Source organism: Microtus pennsylvanicus, chromosome 6 (assembly GCF_037038515.1).
Source record: "Microtus pennsylvanicus isolate mMicPen1 chromosome 6, mMicPen1.hap1, whole genome shotgun sequence".
NCBI classification, from domain to species: Eukaryota; Metazoa; Chordata; class Mammalia; order Rodentia; family Cricetidae; genus Microtus; species Microtus pennsylvanicus.
Window position 1 is genome coordinate 100,523,760 of NC_134584.1, and position 18,257 is coordinate 100,542,016.

The 18,257-nt window shown below is 38.6% G+C and overlaps 1 protein-coding gene across 7 annotated transcripts in view; it reads right to left on the reverse strand.

Moving 5' to 3' along the window:
- The window catches only part of Cdh8 (cadherin 8), a 349,279-nt gene that overhangs the window by 111,676 nt on the left and 219,346 nt on the right, over positions 1 to 18,257 (reverse strand). The gene's annotated exons all lie outside the window — the stretch shown is intronic.

An 18,257-nucleotide genomic window follows, 5' to 3' on the forward strand; every position in this document is an offset into this window, starting at 1 on the left:
CAAGGATTCTTGGAAATGACTGTTCTTACCTGCTGACCTCTAACCAGACAGGACAAAGTGGTGGCACTGCCACCATACTCTGTTATAAACCTTGGATAAAGTGAACTCAGGGAGGATATGACCTGAATTCTAAGTATACTGAAAACTGAAGCATCTGGCTAGGTTTTTTTCCCTTTTTTTTCCTTAGGAAAAAAGGTATTTATTTATTTTCAGTTATTTCTATGTGTATGTGTGTTTGGGGGTAGGTGTGTGGGTATGCAGGTGAGTGCAGCTACCTGTGGATGGCAGAGATTTTGGATCCCCGAGGAGCTGGAATTACAGGCAGTTGTGAGCTGTGTGATGTGGGTGCCAGAACCTGAACTGGATCCTCTGCAAGAGCCATATGCCCAAATAGATTTTTTTATATCTTTTTTTTTATATAATTGACATGACATCTGTCATCTGTTGCAGCTGTGAGGCAAGGACTGATACGGGGAGAAGTGGACAGACACAAACTTTGGCGGCTGTTACCCAAAGTATGTTTGGTGGTAAAAATGACAAATGTCTGACACCAACTTCAACATTTTGAATTTTGTTTTGTTTTGTTTGTTTCGAGATACAGTCACATTGTGTAGCCCCAGCTTGCCTGGAATTTATTAATCTAAACCAGGTAGACTTTGAACTCAGTGCCCAAGTGCTGGGATCAGTGTGGAAGGGTGGAAGGGGAGAGTGGAATAAAAAAGGGGAGTGGGAAAAATGTATAGCTCAATAAAAATAATATCAGAATTTTGATGATTATGACCACTTGCAAAATTTATCAGGTTCTTTTGTTAGTCCCTGTGATTCCAAGTCCGCACAGTCAAACTCAGATTGAATAAGAAATATACTCCAGAGGTTTACTTATTATTGTAACAACCCCATTTAACAAACAGTGTGGTGTAAACTGCATTTTCTAATGGTAATATTGGGGAACTATCAGATGATTTTCTAAAGGCTTAATTTATTCATTTCTAACCACTCTGCTAAGTACTGTTATTTCTTTTTTAAAGTCGCCTCATAAAAGATTGCCTATGTGCAAATGTTAGCATTTCTTTTAAACAAGGCAATGTATTGTCGTTTCTCAGACTGTAATCCAAAGTGTTGTGGAAAGCGTTTTTATTGTGGAAGATACTTGCACAGCTATCATTACATTAAACATTGACGAAGACATTTGAAATATTATTATATCGGAGGTCCATATGAAGAAAAACATAATGTTGAGACATTCCTCCCTGCAATTGTCAAAGGAAGGAGAATGAATACTCAACCTATATGTTTTTGAGGTATCTTTTATTTTAGTTAGGGTCAAATAAAGATATTTTAGTTTCCAAATATAGTTCAATCTGCTTGTCTTTTCTTTCTCTGTGTGTGTAATGTGTGTGAGGTGAGTGTATGTGTATCATGACAACTTGTTATAATAACTTTACAAATTATATTACGTACAAGTTAATTCAGTATTGGAAAACAAAAGCCATGCCCTAAAGCAGTGGTTCTCAGCTTGTGGGTCATGACTCCTTTGGGGTTGCACATCAGTTATATACATTACAATTCATAACAGTATCACAATTCCAGTCACGAAATAGCAAAAAAAAAATCATTGTATTGCTGGGAACCTCCACAAAACAAAAGAGTCACAGCATTAGGAAGGTTGGGAACCACCACTTTAGAGCAAGCTCACAGTTTCCTAATATTTTCCACTATACCCTACTTCCTGAAGAGCCCATCGGTTGTTAAATATTATTTTAATATATGTTCCATCTGTTCATGCTGTGGGATAGTTCTTGAATGATGTAAATATGTAGTGTATTCTTTTGTGTTACATTAGTTTTACTCTGTGAAGCTGTGTCACTTGGCCTGTCTAAAACACCTGGGTGGCCTAATAAAGAGCTGATGGCCAACAGTTTGACGGGAAAGGATAGGCAGAGCTAGAATAAATAGAAGAAGAGAGAATAAGTAGAAGGAGAAATCTGAGATGATGAGGGAAAGAGGAGAGGAGCAATAGAAGAGGATGACACAAGATGCCAGCCGCCCATCTATACAACCACCCACTGATTAAGGAGGAAAAGCTATTGTTTTGGTGGTTGGATGCTTAAAAGAAATCTCACACTAGCTCAGAATCGAGAAATAGATAGTCATTCATTAAGGGATAAACTCGCAAATCAGAATTCTCTGCTTGACCGGTTGAATCACGCGATCCAAAGGAGCAGCCGGCAGGAACAAAGCAAAGGGAATCAGAGAGAAAAAGAAGCAGAGCACGCACATTTGACTTCCCCGTAAATAATATAAGAGGCCACACCCCAGTAGGCAGGCAAATACAAGCTGTAATATTTCCTACAGCACCTTATAGAATAAAGAAAGATAAAAGCCTAGAGGCAGACAGTAGATGCGATAATTTAAGCTTTAAAAAGCTAGCTATAAGTAAACCAAGTTAAAACCAGGAATTTATAAGTAATAATAAGCCTCTGTTTGGTTTATTTGGGAGCTGGGTGAGAGGCTCCAAAAGAGTAAAAGAAATCTAAAAGAAACAAAACCCATCTTTCAAACGTACTATGTTTTGATGATCTATCCCTTGAAGTAGATTTATCATAGTGATAAAAACAAAATTAATGGGACCTTGGGAGCTCAGTCCAGTGCTCCAGTGTGGGTCTCTGTCTCTATCTCCATCCATCACCAGATGAAGGTTCTATGGTGATATGCAAGATATTCGTCAGTATTGCTATAGGATAGGGTCGTTTCAGGTTCCCTATCCTCAGCTGCCAAAGGAACTAACTGGGGACATCGCCTTGGGCTTCTGGGAGCCACTCTAGGTTCAAGTCTCTTGCCAACCCTAAGGTGGCTCTCTTAACTAAGAATTGTGCTTCCGTGCTCCCCTAGCCAACCTTCCTTTAACCCAAGGTCCCAATGAGGAGCAGAAGGAGGGAGAACATGAGCAAAGAAGTCGGGACCACGAGGGGTGCACCCACCCACTGAGACAGTGGAGCTGATCTATTGGGAGCTCACCAAGGCCAGCTGGACTGTGACTGAAAAAGCATGGGATAAAACCGGACTCTCTGAACATGGCGAACAATGAGGGCTGATGAGAAGCCAAGGACAATGGCACAGGGTTTTGATCCTACTTAATGTTCTGGCTTTGTGGGAGCCTAGCCAGTTTGGATGTTCACCTTCCTAGATATGGACGGAGGGGGGAGGACCTAGGATTTACCACAGGACAGGGAATCCTGACTCCTCTTTGGACTGGAGAGGGAGGGAGAAAGGAGTGGGGGAGGGGAGAAGGGTGGGAGGAGGGGGAGGGAAATGGGAGGCTGGGAGGAGGCGGAAACTTGTTTTTTTTTTTCCTTTTCTCAATTAAAAAAAACAAAATTAATGGTACAAATTAAGTATGAGAGCAACTAGCTCTATTAATTACCTAGCATTTTCTTAATGTACCAAAGACATGATATTAGGCAGTTATGAATTTCTCTTGTGTAACAGCCTATATATGACAAGGCAATATAAGCATATAGCTTTCTTGGAGCTAAGAGTGAGACAAGAAAAGAGACAAAAAGAGACAAAAACTATTCCTATCAAAAATAGAAAAGAAGAAAAATCCAGTATAGGCATAAGTTCTGTGTGTCTGCAGAGTTTAAGCAGGACAATGACAATTTTGTTGTGGGATATTTGTATACCGTGAGTATTTGTACACAATCTGCATTACTGTGATTGACGTTATAAAAAAGTAGAATCGCAAATAGCTAGGCAAGAGGTAAAGGAATGATTTCCAGGAACAGAAAAGAAATCTAGGCAAGCAGGAAAAGCCAAGAGAGGAAACAGGTGGTGCAGGATAGAGGACAGTTAGCGCCACACGATAGAATATAGATTGATATCAGGGTTTTAATTCAAGTTATAAAAGCTAGTTGCGAACAAGCCTAAACTATAGGCTGTGCTTTCATAATTAATAAGAAGTTTCCATGTGATTATTTGGGTGATGACTGGCAGGACAGAGAGAATCACTTATGCATTATACAATTTGACACAAAGTTAGTAATCAGTCAAGAAGTGTACCAAGTAAAGAATCAAGCAGGATATTACAAATGAAACTGAGGAGAGTTGAACTTTAAGAAATGGAAAGTAATTTGAAAGACTATTTATAATCTTCATTGTTCACCTTGCAGACAAAGGAATTTCCACCAATTCAGTGAGTGTCAATAGGACTATACCAACACAAAGATATCAAGATATCCTATATTGAAAGGCAGCTTTCTTCTTCTTAAATGATTAACTTTTAGCACTATTTATCATACTAATTTTATATTCTCTCTCCACAAATAGCATTCAAATTAGACAAATGCTACACAGACAAAAATGACAGAAATAGTATATCAACACCTAGCAGTCAATATAAATCACACCCCAAATTAATACTTCAAAAAAAATTGAACTAATTATTGTGTCCTTTCTATCTTTTAGTATTTTGATAAGCCTTATATATTAATTTATCTTTTACTTATTCATATAAAATGGGAGAGTCATCACATAAAATTAAACTACTTTCATTACCTTAAAGCTTATAGTTTTAAATAAAGATAGTATATATTTCCACAATAACAAAGACAATAAAATTATATCTATAATATACATGAGCAATAAACACACTACAAATGCTAAGTAACTAGCAGGAAGAATGATTTTGATCAGCTTCTTTATTTTTAACTTTGATCAAACATGTACACAATGCAGGAAAGTTAGAAAGAATTATGCAAAGCAGGAATCACAGATGACAGTGCATAATTGTATCAAGGCAGTTTGGGTAAAAATTTTGTAAATGTACTTATGTTTTAGAATTTTAGCTGAATATCAGACCCAATTAGGAACAGCACAAGTTATTGTAGTCAGTGCTGGAATTTGCTGGTTAGTAAAATGTGTATGCTAGCTGTTGCAAATTAGTAATACAAGGATATCAAAAATCACATGTTTAATTGACTAATATGCAAAAGAAATAACACAAGTATAACTTCTCAGTATTCCGCCATATGTAATTCTTTCTATATCATGAAATAGTTTAGTACCATAAACTCATATCTCCTAATTGAATGTCTGTTGCCTTTATATATATTTTTATACAACGTCCAACATCATACATCTTAATTCCAGTTGCTGTTCGCTTGAATGTTGCCAAACAGCCCCTGTGATTACACCCTTCTAACCATCATCAATCCACACCTGCCCCGGCTAAAATCAGATCTTTCCTTTTGCCTTTTGCTCTCCTTTCTATCGTTGAATATATCTTCCATGATTTTTGACCATTTGCCTGTACGTCATAAACGTTATTGTCATTACTACCATTGTGTGGGAGTCTTCATGGGGAGTCCTATACAAATGTCTATGCACTATGTCAGGCAACTGAGGATAACAGACCAAATTGAAGCAACCACCAAGGTCCAATTTAATAAGCTAATGAATTACTATTGATTTGCCTATAGAAATATGGATAAAGGGCTATTTACAGGAGCAGAGATGGCTCAAAGACAGCTACACCACCCAAATGTCACGAAGCACAGGTGAGAGCTCACGAAGAATGAAAAGCTAGAGTGTATGGTACAACTTGAAGAAAATTCAACAAGTCGCCCCTTATCTTACTGGCCATCTTAACTGCTTTGCCTCTTCTGTTTAGCTGAGCAGGCCTGAGGGTTGCTTTCCAGCAGCACTTCCTACATCCATAACCATGGGGAGGAAAGGGTGTGAGGTAGCATAGTGTGTCTTGTTATTTTCAGGGACTTCCTAAAATTTCTGAGTTGCTTATTTCAGGAGTTTAACAAATTTCTCTGGAAGATGAATGTTTCCCCTGCTTTTAGAACTTACGTTTTAAGGAGATTCTCTACCACAAGGGATATTTTGTCTTGCACGAAAGTGCTACACAACAACTATAAAGCTGCAAACATCTGTAGGTCCTCACAAATCTGATTTATACTGAGGGACTTGTTAAAAAGCAGAGAAACAAGGGCAAAGCTCCCCCTCTGGTTGCAATCAGATGTCCTTAATGGAGTGGATCTAATAGACTTTCTATAGAAGAGGAAAACAGAAATTTTCCACTTTCAACGTGTGAGCTCTCCTGAGGTGACTCTGTGTTTTTCTTCTACACCATAAGTCAAATCTGATTGTCCTTCATCAACAGTAAGATTGGTTGTGCAGTGCAGTTTCAAAATTGGAATGTAGAAATTTAATTCAAAATACTTTGTTGAAATAATGCCCATAAATATCTCGATATAAAAATAGACTTCAGTATACCCTTGCTGTGATGTAGATAAGTGGCTTATTCATATTCTTTACTCTTATGAGTAAAATGATGTAAAACACTGCTACTCAGATTCTTCAAGCATCTTTGTTTCTTTCAAAATATAAGCATTATCACTAAGGTGTTTTTTTTTTTTTTCCTGATGAGTACCGGTACTTTACCAAAGACAAAATGTAAAACAGCTGTTTTTAGACTCTATCAATAATTTCCTTTTTTATTTCTATCTCTAATGACTGTTATCCTAGTTTTACAACACTAGATCATTGTTTTAAAATATTTTATTAACTCATGCGAATCAATCGTTAATGAGAGTCACCAGTCACTCTCACCCTGCCCCCATACTGCAGTGATAGAATTTAGGCCTTTTGATTTGTTATTTTGGTGATAGTTTCTGAGATTATCCAACAATTGTGGATGTACTTACAGGAAGAAAACACAAGCTCATAAGTGTGGTAGTATTCTAAGGACTAGAACAGGCAGTTAGAATTGTGAATTTATGGACAAGACTCTAGTACCCTAGGAAACTACCTTATTAGTGGAGTGATAACTAAGTGCCCTGTGATGTCAGTGGTTTGATATTCCATTCAGTCAAAACGTGAGCAAATAAACTAGTCTCCAATGTGCTTAATCATTAAGAATGAGATATAGTCCACAATTTCCCCTTAAAGAAATAATGCTCATGCAGATACTATGAGGGATGAGCTTAGAAATCCACTTCTAGTAGTACATGATCTATAGTCTTTTTGAGTGTCAGCAAAAGCTGTCCCAGGTATAGCTATTATCAGGAAAACAGTTATAGAGACCCTTGCAATTCTACATGAGGAAGACCTCCTGTGCTTAACAGTAGTATCTGAAAGAGACCCTCTAGGCTAAAGAAAGTGATTTTTTTATTTGAATATTTTTCTCCTCCATTTTTGGCTTCTGCATATTTTTTCTTTCTCAAACTCTGCCCCCGCCAGGTGGAGGTAGCACACTTTTAATCCTAGCAGTAAGGAAACAGAGACAGATGGATCTCTGAGTTCAAGGGCAGCCTGGTCTACAAGAGTTGGGTCCAGGTCAGGCTCCAAAGCTATAAAGAAACCCTGTCTTGAGAAAGCAAAAACAAAAACTTGAACTCTGACCCCTAGCATGTCGTCTACTCCACTGCTCATCTACAGATCATTCTAACCTGTAATAGATTAGTTACCCTGAATAAGGACATATTTCATTCTCAGAATTAATATGATAACATATTAATAAAATATACATGACATCACCACTGCTTAACTCCAAATACATATGAATAAAGACTAAGAAAGTATATCTCTTGCAGGATGCACAATATATTATTAATGAATGTATGCTAAAGTTTACTAAATTTCTACAAAGTGAAATTTTGTTCATGATTTTAGATATAATTATGCTACCAAGATTAGTGAAAGTCTCAAAACATAAAAATAGTGAAAGAAGAACCTGGTAAAATAGGTCACCAGCCTCAGTCCCACAAAACTCTTATCATCACTTTGATCAAGAGAAAGAATGAAGCAGGGAGGAGATCAAGGTTTCAGTGTCAGTTCATGGAGAAAACAAAGCCTCCTCTCCAAGCAGTACTTCAATAGAATTTGCCAGCATTCTCCTTTCATAGTTTGGGTGGAAATTATGTTTTTCTTTACCACTCCAAGAAGGAGGACAACTTTAGCCCTAGGTAGAGACCCCAGTGTATATAAGAATAGCCACACAAACATGAAAACTTGATATTGAATACCCAGAAGTCATGTAAAGGTGAGTAGTGTCCCTGCTTTGCATTGAAGATTGATGGAGGGAGAGTCACTGAAATCATGTGTGCCATTTAGTCAGGAGTTCCTAGCAGCAAATAGGAGAAATCTGTCTCTAGGTGGGAGATGAAAGCAATGACCAACATCTGAATGATTTTTCCCCTTTGTTTTGTTTTATTGAGATAGCAGGATCTCTCTGTGTAGACCTGACTGTCCTGGAAATATCTATGTAGACCATGCTGACCATGAACTCACAGAATCTGTCTTCCTATGTCTTCTGAGTGACGGCACTAATGGTGTTTTCTTATTTCTGTATGTGGGACCCATGGATGTTAGCAATTCAAGTCAACAAGGAAATGGCAATTCCCATTATAGGAAGCTGTGTTCAATCAAGACTAGTTTAACTGATAACAAAAGTTTTGCAGAAATATTTTAGGACTCTTATCTGAAAAGTGCCTCTGAGGCAAAATGGAATCCCGAAGGAAGGGCCATTGCATTTAGTTATTGAATTGGATCTGTGTGAAGACAACTCCCTGTATTCTTGGTAGGGAGGACAGCGAACTTTTTTAGAGTAGATGTTTTTAGCCTCAGCCGCCCTACTGTCTCTGTTACACTCTGTAGCTGTAGCAAGTAGAAAAAATAAGAGTGACTTCATGCTCGTTCACAGGCTGACAACACAGCCAACAATTTCGTTAACATCATTAATTCTTCTCCCTTTTATCAGTTTATTAACTATAAAATCAGAGATGAAGTCATCAAGAAAAAAGAAGACATGTAGTTTGTTGTGACTGAGCATTGATATATTTTTTATAGATCTTTATTGAGCTCTACATTTTTCTCTGCTCCTCTCCCTGCCTCTCCCTTCTCCCCTCTTTCAAGCCTCCCCTAAAGTCCCCATGCTCCCAATTTACTAAGGAGATCTTGTCTTTTTCTACTTTTTAATCACTGGTGGGTCATGATCTAGAGCCCAGAGGAGCATATGAACTCAAGTGTCCTCACTTCAGCAGGGAACTTTGTGTGTTCTGGATGCTCTACAGAGCTCACAGGTGGCTTGTGCTGCGTTCCTCCCATTTTCTGAAAATTCTTCAACTCCTTGTCAAAGGAACTTAATGGGGGATCCTAGACCAAAGGAAGTCGAGTTCAAACTGATCTGCCCACAGTCTCTGTACTACATAGAATACCCTAGGGAATGGCTGTCCTTGGAGAAAGGTAATGTGGTTTGATTTTCAAATTTAGCAGGAGCAAATGCACTTTTATAGTATAAAAAAAAAAAGGCTTTGTTCAACACTGGTCTGCCGTCTCTCTCCGGAAAATTTACAGGAGGATATAATTTTGAGCTGACTGCAAGCGAAGATGCTATTTAGAGCCATACATAATGAAATAAACCCCTTAGTTATGAATCAGTTATTATATTTCACTGAACTCCAACTGTTTCTTTCTCACTGCTTAATTTCATTCTCGCTTTTGTTATTACGCCTAAAGAAACCATTTTAGCATTTTTTTGCATGCACTTTGAGAATCAAAAATTCCATCTACAAGTTTTCGGCTTTTTGCCTCTAATTGCTCCACTGGTTTTTCTGGCTGCTTTAATAAATAATATTATCTGCATTCTGCTAGTCCCAGAACTCTGTTTATTTATTATTTCCCTAAGTAGAAAGGTATTTTTTGAAAAAGAGAGAGGAAGAGAGAACAGGAAAAAAAAACCAATAAATAGAGTCCGCATTCCAAATTAGCACAAGTTTCTCTATAAGGTGACATAGTTTTACATTAACTTCATTAAACAGCTATAGTTGCTTCTACTCAGATTTCTTAAGGAACCCATTCTTTACGCTTGACGCTAAGGCTCTGTAGTCTGACTTTGTTCATTATAGAAACATACTGTGTATTAAAGGATTGCTAAGCTAACTATGAAGGGATTGGTTTTCCTGAAGTTATTCAATCATACTTGTTACTATAAAGCATGAACAAAGCCATGGGATATATCTTTCTAAGGAAGAAACTTTCTCGAAACTGAGTCAATTAGTATAACAAGGAGGACACCCTGAAATGTGGACGAGTGACTAGATGTATTTGTAAACATAAATGAATGAATGAATGAATGAATGAATGTACATATATAACACCGTATGCCGAATTAGTTACAACCAGTTTAGTTAGACTAGAAAGGGTTTTAAAGGGAACTGAGAGAGTCTGTATTTTAAGTTAGGAAACAATAAAACTTCTGTATGGAGAAGTGTGTATAGACATCAAATAAATCAAGTTTCAGTTATTTAAACATATTAGGTTCCTGTAACAATACCCTTGTCAATTCCAGGTAGGAACTAAAATCATGCAGCATCTGTGCAAAACCGCATGGAATTTCCTCAAAACAATAACAGTCAAACTGCAACCTGATCTCATGGTCTCCGTTCTGGGTATTTACCAGAAAGAAGTGACATATGCATCTTAAAGCCATATAAGTATTCTCAAGTTCACTGAGACATCATTCACAGCTTTCAGGAGAAGAATTGTATGTACTGTGTCTATTTAATAATGTTAGATAAGTAAAATACAACATATATAGTATGTATATATACATACAATATATTTATACATATACAATATTATAAAATATATAAATACAATATTATTTAGCCTAAAAAACAACGAAGATATCAAAATATATTAAAATATAAGTAGCCCTTAGAGACTTTGCAGTAAATGAAATAAGCTGAATGAAATGAAATAGAAACAAAAGGAAAAGACTGTGTGGTTCGCTTATACAAAGTATCTAATATAATTAAATTCGTTTAGAGAAGTGATGGCAGCCATGGGAGAGTGGAATAGAGGAGCTGCTGATTGATGAACAAGCATGGATTTAGTTACAGGGGCTGTGCTCATAGGCTACAGCACTGGGCTGAACCCTATACAATGTCATGAGTCTCTCTCTGTCTCTCTGTCTCTGTCTCTGTCTCTGTCTCTCTCTCTCTCTCTGTCTCTCTCTGTCTCTCTCTCTCTGTCTCTCTCTCTCTCTGTCTCTCTCTCTTTGTCTCTCTGTCTCTCTCTGTCTCTCTCTGTCTCTCTCTCTCTCTCTCTCTCTCTCTCTCTCTCTCCTACACACACCCATTCACAGACACACAAACGTGTATTATTGCAAGACTGAGAAGGGAAACCAGCCAATGTAAAGTATGATTCCAAATTAATTCGATGATCTGTATAGTCAGAAATGCTTCTCTTTAAGCATCACGGGTGACGCTGGTGGCGAAAAGTGTTTTCATGACAAGAGCTCATTACCAGCCTGCCTGGCAACCAAAAGGAGGCAGAAAAATGCTATCACACCAGGAGGAAAACAGCAACACACTGCTCTTGTGTCGAGTGGGTCCTTATGCTCAGGAGAGGGATCAGGACAATAGACTATGCGGCCACTGTGATCCGGTGTCAGTCACCTATTCTCTTACTAAGTGGCCATTGGTCTGACTTTTAATTTCAGCAGTTCATGCAATCATATTCAAAGTGAATATTCTGAAAACAACAGAAAGCTACCAGTTTAAAAAGAGCGACTTTTTCACTTCATAACCACAGTGACTCCCAGAATAGATTCGAAATAAATTTATTGTAGGGAAAAGGGCCACATGAGCCTTGTACCCAAGTATCTACCTAATTTTAAAACTCACTGTATGTTTTGTATCAGCTTACCTGCAAATAATTCCCTCTGTTTCACACTGGTTTTGTGACTTTGCCACAAAACATGGCATTTTGACCAAGCATCAGTTGTTATCTGTAGTAATAGGAGCATGGGAGCTGAATCGCGTCTGCCTGGGAGAGTGGAGCATGGCGTCTCTGTCTGAGGTGTCTTACCTCACTTCCTCTTCCTCCCAGCATTCTGTTCTGTTTACTCCACCCACCTGTGTTCTAAGCTATGAGCCCAAGCAGTTTGTTTATTACTTAACCAATGAAATCAACAGATTGATATATGACACTCCCACATCAGTTACCATTCTCAGAATCAAGAATTCGAAATCCAGTAACCCACTGATAAACTCAGAGGTTAGTGAAGGGAAACTGAGGTTTAGGTCTTGTATTCATAACAATTTGCTACACTCTAGTGTAAGCATATTCCCCTCATCCTTGCAGAGTTTCAGCTTCCTTTACCCAAAACTAAAACTTTACCATTTCTCAGTGCTTTGGAATAATGTTAGATTCATCAAATAAACTCATGGCTTTCCCCATTCATCTCCCGGATCACCGTGTAGCTCACAGCCAGTAGTAATACACTGTATAAAGCAGCAAGGCAGATGAGTGCAGCTATCCCACACAGGCAGCTCAACACCAGAGATGAGCTATTTTTCTGCTTCCCTTGTAGTCATACTGGTGTTGGTGAAACAACTTAGAGAATGAGGAGTTAAACTTGCAGTTGCAGTGGTCAAGGATAAAGAGAGGAATTGTGTCATACTGGTCAGGACCAGACAGTAGGGGCCCAAAATAGCTCCCAGCAAGAACTTAGTCTAGAAAGTCTCCAGTGGACACTTCTCACTTGGGCTAAGGCAGGTACTACCAGGAAGTAGCAATGAAACCTTCTGGTGGTGGCCCTTGTATAAGGAAGTTAATTTGCTTGGGTGTGCTTTTCTAGAGGATATTGAGGCTGTTATCTCTTCAAATCTCTCTCTCTCTCTCTCTCTCTCTCTCTCTCTCTCTCTCTCTCTCCCTCCCTCCCTCCTTCCCCCCCTCCCTCCTTCCTTTCCTTCTCTCCTCCCTCTCTCTCTCTTTGTGTGTGTGTGTTTCTCTCTACTTCCTATTTGTTATATTGTGAGAAGCCTCTGCAGCAACATGATCTCAACTTTGGTACATGGAATTGTCGCAGGTTCAAAGCCCCACTGCCACATAATCTGAAAGTCTGAAACTGTGAGCCACTAAACCTTCCTGTTACTAAGTTGATTGAAGGTATTTTGCTACAGGGTTGCAAAGTTGATGGTGTGAGTTGTTTCTCTCATTGCTGTGACAAAATACTTAAGAAGCAGCTTAGTAAAGAGGGGTTATCCTGTGGTTTATAATTTCAGGCACAGCTCATCAGGCCAGGGAAGGAAAGGAAGTAGCTGTTGAGGTCACCCTCACCTACAGTTGAGAGGCAGAGAGTGATAGACGCTGGTGCTCAGTTTATTCCTTATTTAATCGAGTTCAGGATCCTGTTCCCTAGGAGGACACTGCTCATCTAAAGTAGAGTAGACAGGAGAGTTTTTTCCCCCATCTCAGTTAAACCTTTCTGGAAAACACCCTCATAGACACACTTAGTGATATGTTCCCATGGTGATTCTAAAGGCAGACAAGTTGACAATGAAATTCATCCAATTGTTTGTGTGATACTTCAAGGGTTCACTGTTTTGTCCTCTTCACCTTCTGTATTATATGATGACACTGATTAGACATATCATCTCAAAATGTTATCAAATTTAACTAGCTTATTAGCATAGGGCTTAAGACATATTGACCAGCATGAGAAAATTAGAAGAAATGACATTATCTACATTATTTATATAAGTACCATGTCATTTTACATAGATGTAGCCACTTTTAATATGGGGGAAAAGGATGATTGGGATAAAGGAAGGTTGGATCGGGGAGCACAGAAACACAATTCTTAGTTAAGGGAGCCACCTTAGGGTTGGCAAGAGACTTGAACCTAGAGTGGCTCCCAGAAGCCCAAGGCGATGTCCCCAGTTAGTTCCTTGGGCAGCTGAGAATAGGGAACCTGAAATGACCCTATCCTATAGCATTACTGATGAATATCTTGCATATCACCATAGAACCTTCATCTGGTGATGGATGGAGATAGAGACAGAGACCCACACTGGAGCACTGGACTGAGCTTCCAAGGTCCCAATGAGGAGCAGAAGGAGGGAGAACATGAGCAAGGAACTCAGGACGACGAGGGGTGCACCCACCCACTGTGACAGTGGGGCTGATCTATTGGGAGCTCACCAAGGCCAGCTGGACTGTGACTGAAAAAGCATGGGATAAAACCGGACTCTGAACATGGTGAACAATGAGGGCTGATGAGAAGCCAAGGACAATGGCACTGGGGTTTTGATCCTACTTAATGTTCTGGCTTTGTGGGAGCCTAGCCAGTTTGGATGTTCACCTTCCTAGATATGGACGGAGGGGGGAGGACCTTGGACTTTCCACAGGGCAGGGAACCCTGACTGCTCTCTGGACTGGAGAGGGAGGGGGAGGGGACTGGGCGGAGGGGGAGAAGGGTGGGAGGAGGGGGAGGGAAATGGGAGGCTAGGAGGAGGCAAAAACTTTTTTTTCCTTTTCTATAAAAATAAAAATAAATAAATAAATAAATATAATTCTCTTCTAAACTAACTACTAAGTATTTAACTTTCATTTAGTTTTTAAACTGAGAGGCCTGAGGACTTGTCTCAGCGGTTTAGAGCACTTCTTGCTCTTACAGAGGATCTTATTGTAATTTCTGGTTCCTACATGGTTGTTCACAGCCATCTGTAACCCAAAAACTAAAGGATCCAAAGTCCTCTACAAACTTAGTGCATATTCCTCACATACATAGTGCAAAAAGACACATGCAGGCCAAACACAGATCAACTCAAAATAAATAAATTAATTGCTAAAAATTATAATGTGTGATGGCTTACCCCTTATTAGCTAGTAATGCTGATGAATATTACGTCTAATAAAGTGACATCATGTGCTCAATGCCCTAGGAGGAATGGAGCGTCTTATGAGGAAACCAAGTCTCAGGGAACTGGAGGGATGACAGCTATGCTGCAAACCAACAGTCCAACAGTAATATGATTTTGACTTAGTCTGAGCTGAAAAATATCGCCCTTAAATAAATTGTCAGAAATTATTCTACATTACTGAGCAACACGTAGTAGAGAAGACAGAGGAAAACCCTTAATTATCATTCCTGGGAGAGAGACAGGGTGATCATGGGTTTTCATGGATATGAGGGTTCATTTTTCTCTGGACCGGAATATTGAGACATACAGATAGGAACACACTTCTAAATGTAGGGATAAGTATTTCAAAATGCAGGATATTTCAGCTAGGAGCTGTGTTCAAAATGGAATCGCACAGGAAGTCTATGAGCCAGCAAATGACTCCATGCTTTAACACAGCAGATGCCACAATAGCTGACTCTATTTTGCAGGATGGCAAAGCAAATATTATCCTGAAAGATGGATACAGTCCTGTCAGTGTATGAAATACAATATTTCTAAATGATGCGTAGCTATCTGTAGCCCAGAGACTCCCTGAGACATCACATACTATGCATCTATTTTCAAAGGAAAAGTTGTTCTAAACCCATCTGCTAGTTTTACAATGACCTTTTCCCTTACCTGGTTAGTTGGGAAATTTAATTTTCTAGTCAAATTAGCCATTTGTATATAGACATAGGGAAGTTACTTTCTATAAGCCACCAGGTAGAAGAGGGTGGCAGAAATGCAGAGATCATACTGGATGGGGAAAACACAGTGGTTCAAACTTTAAGTGTCACCTCCTGGGGCCAATCTACCTGTCAAGACTTTGTGGAACCCACAGTGTGGCTGACATATCAAAGTCTCCCACACATACTTTGAGATAATGTCTGTCTCCTTGGATGGGATCAGTATCGTGTAGAAACTCGCACTTGCCTCGCATACATCAGAACCACTGATATATCTGTGTCAGCAAAGCACACTGGATCTCTCCATCCTCCCTTTAGCTGAACTGGAAAATGACCTGTTTTGAAGCTAGATGTTGCTGTTCAGGAGTCCCTAGCTTCCTCCACACAAACCTTCTAAGCGGTGGCAATAATAGATATGGCCATAATTGGTTATAGTGAGAATCACAGCTTGACTCCCTGGGAACTGCATTTACTTCAATAAAGCTGGTTTACCACGAGTATAATGGGAACGATTATAAAATGTGTAAAATCGATGTGAGGTGTAGTGACCCTGGTTTATGCCTAGCTTTGTGATTCGTTTTGAAGCACCCAGCTCCTCAACCCTCATGGTTAATTAAGAACATGTCACTCCATAATAATAGCATTGTAACTTATGTGATGGACACTGCATTTGGAACACACACACACATTTATGTGTGTGTGGGGTGTGTATGTGTGTGTCTGATAATAATGTGTGTCTCTTATTTCTTAGGAAACCATGATTTATTACATTCTCTCTCTCTCTCTCTTTTTTTTTTTTTTTTTTTTTTTTTTTTTTTTTTTTTTTGGTTTTTCGAGACAGGGTTTCTCTGTGGTTTTGGAGCCTGTCCTGGAACTAGCTCTTGTAGACCAGACTGGTCTCGAACTCACAGAGATCCACCTGCCTCTGCCTCCTGGTTTATTACATTCTTGAAAACTCATGTGTTGGTTGCTTATAACAGTAGAAATGTCAAGAAATGAAGGTTTGAAATTATTCTCATAATGAATGGGACTTCAGTTACACCCATCTGGTTTATGCCCTTCACATTCTGTCTCATGATTGGGTTTGGGAGAAAAGTAAAGATGTTTTCAGACAAAGAAGCTGTAATAACCATGAAAATAATTGCATCTAGATAGATCCCCATCATAAAGTCATTGTACAGCTTCATTTTGTAGCCAGGAAATTGATGCCTATATAATTTTTTTTTCAGGATTCTTCGCACCCTTACATTCCACACTTGTCCTTCTCACTGATATAATTCTGCATGTCTATAGCTTGTCTTTGTGTTTCTGAGATGAGAATGACCTGCAGATCACTATTCAAATCCTCACATGGAGGGCTATGCTGTGGGACAATGGTCTTGTACTTCGTAAAGATTTTTCCTTTGTATCTTAATAAAACGTTGATCGACCAGTAGTCAGGCGAGAGGTATAGGTGAAGCAACCAGGCAGGAAATAGAGACAGGGCAATGAGAACAGAAGAATTCTGAGAAGAGGGAAGCTCAGTATGCAGTCATCATCCATATGTAGAGAAAGCAAGATGAGAACACCTCACTGATAAAGGTACCAAGCCATATGGCCAATACAGACAAGAATAATGGGCCAATTTAAGATGTAAGAATTAGGAAATAAGAAACCTGAGCTAATAGGCCAGCCAGTTTATAATTAATGTAGACTTCTGTGTGTTTCTTTGGTACTGAACGACTGCGGGACTGGGTGGGTCAGAAATCTCAGTCAACAGGGCTATCTTCTAAATAGTTTCCTCTCCTCCAGGAACTTTTCTTTTATTGTCCTCATAGGGATGTCTTTGACTGCCCCAAATTTAAAAATAAATTGTATATTAATAAGAGCTTGCTGAATGTGAAAATAATTCCCATTTTGGTCTAATCTTCTGTTATTGGAGACAATAAATGTCCTGAAGAATTTCACCTCCATACTTTAGCTTTATCACCCTCAAGTACTGGAAGCAACACATTTTTAAGTTCCTAAATATATATTAATGAAAAATAACATAAAAGTAATTATTAAAATTGGTTTTTCTAAAATTTTATGTGCAAGTTCTCTATTTCCATCATTTCTACCCTTCATGCTCTTGTTTCAACTCTTCATCCTTCACAGCCTGCCAAATCATTCCCTCTTCTTCTACACTTATTATTATTAAATGTATGCATCTATATAACTAGATGCTTTGGTTTTTTCAAAAAGGTAAATTTATTAGAATTTTTTTTTTCAAATGTACAGTAGCTAAAGGACACAAGTGACAAAAATACCTGGAAAATGAACTATTAAACTAGTATCAAAAATAAAATAGCATTATAAATTTTAAATTGTAAATAAATAAAAACTCCAGAAAATTTACGTTCTAGAGATTCATGGAAAAAGACATTGCAAAGACACCAGTCCTAGATATTTTAGCTTAGAAATTGAAAATGTTTGGGATTGGCATACCTACATTTATACCTTTTACATACACACATACAAACTCACACACTCACATACTCATTCACTCTCAGACAAATTCTCTCTCTCTCTCTCTCTCTCTCTCTCTCTCTCTCTCTCTCTCTCTTTCTCAGAAGCTCATGCGTGTGTGCCCCCCCAACACAGACACTCACACACATGCACACCCACTCACACATATAACAATATTTGAAATCCACTCTCAAACACATTATTAGGCAACAGTTCAACCTTGGAGACTAGCACAAAGTTAATAGATGTTAATTAAGAACGATTTCAAGGTGAGCATCTTTACTGTAATTTGTTGAATTCTAAAAAATAAAAGGTGTCTACAAATGAAATATAAAATAACAGA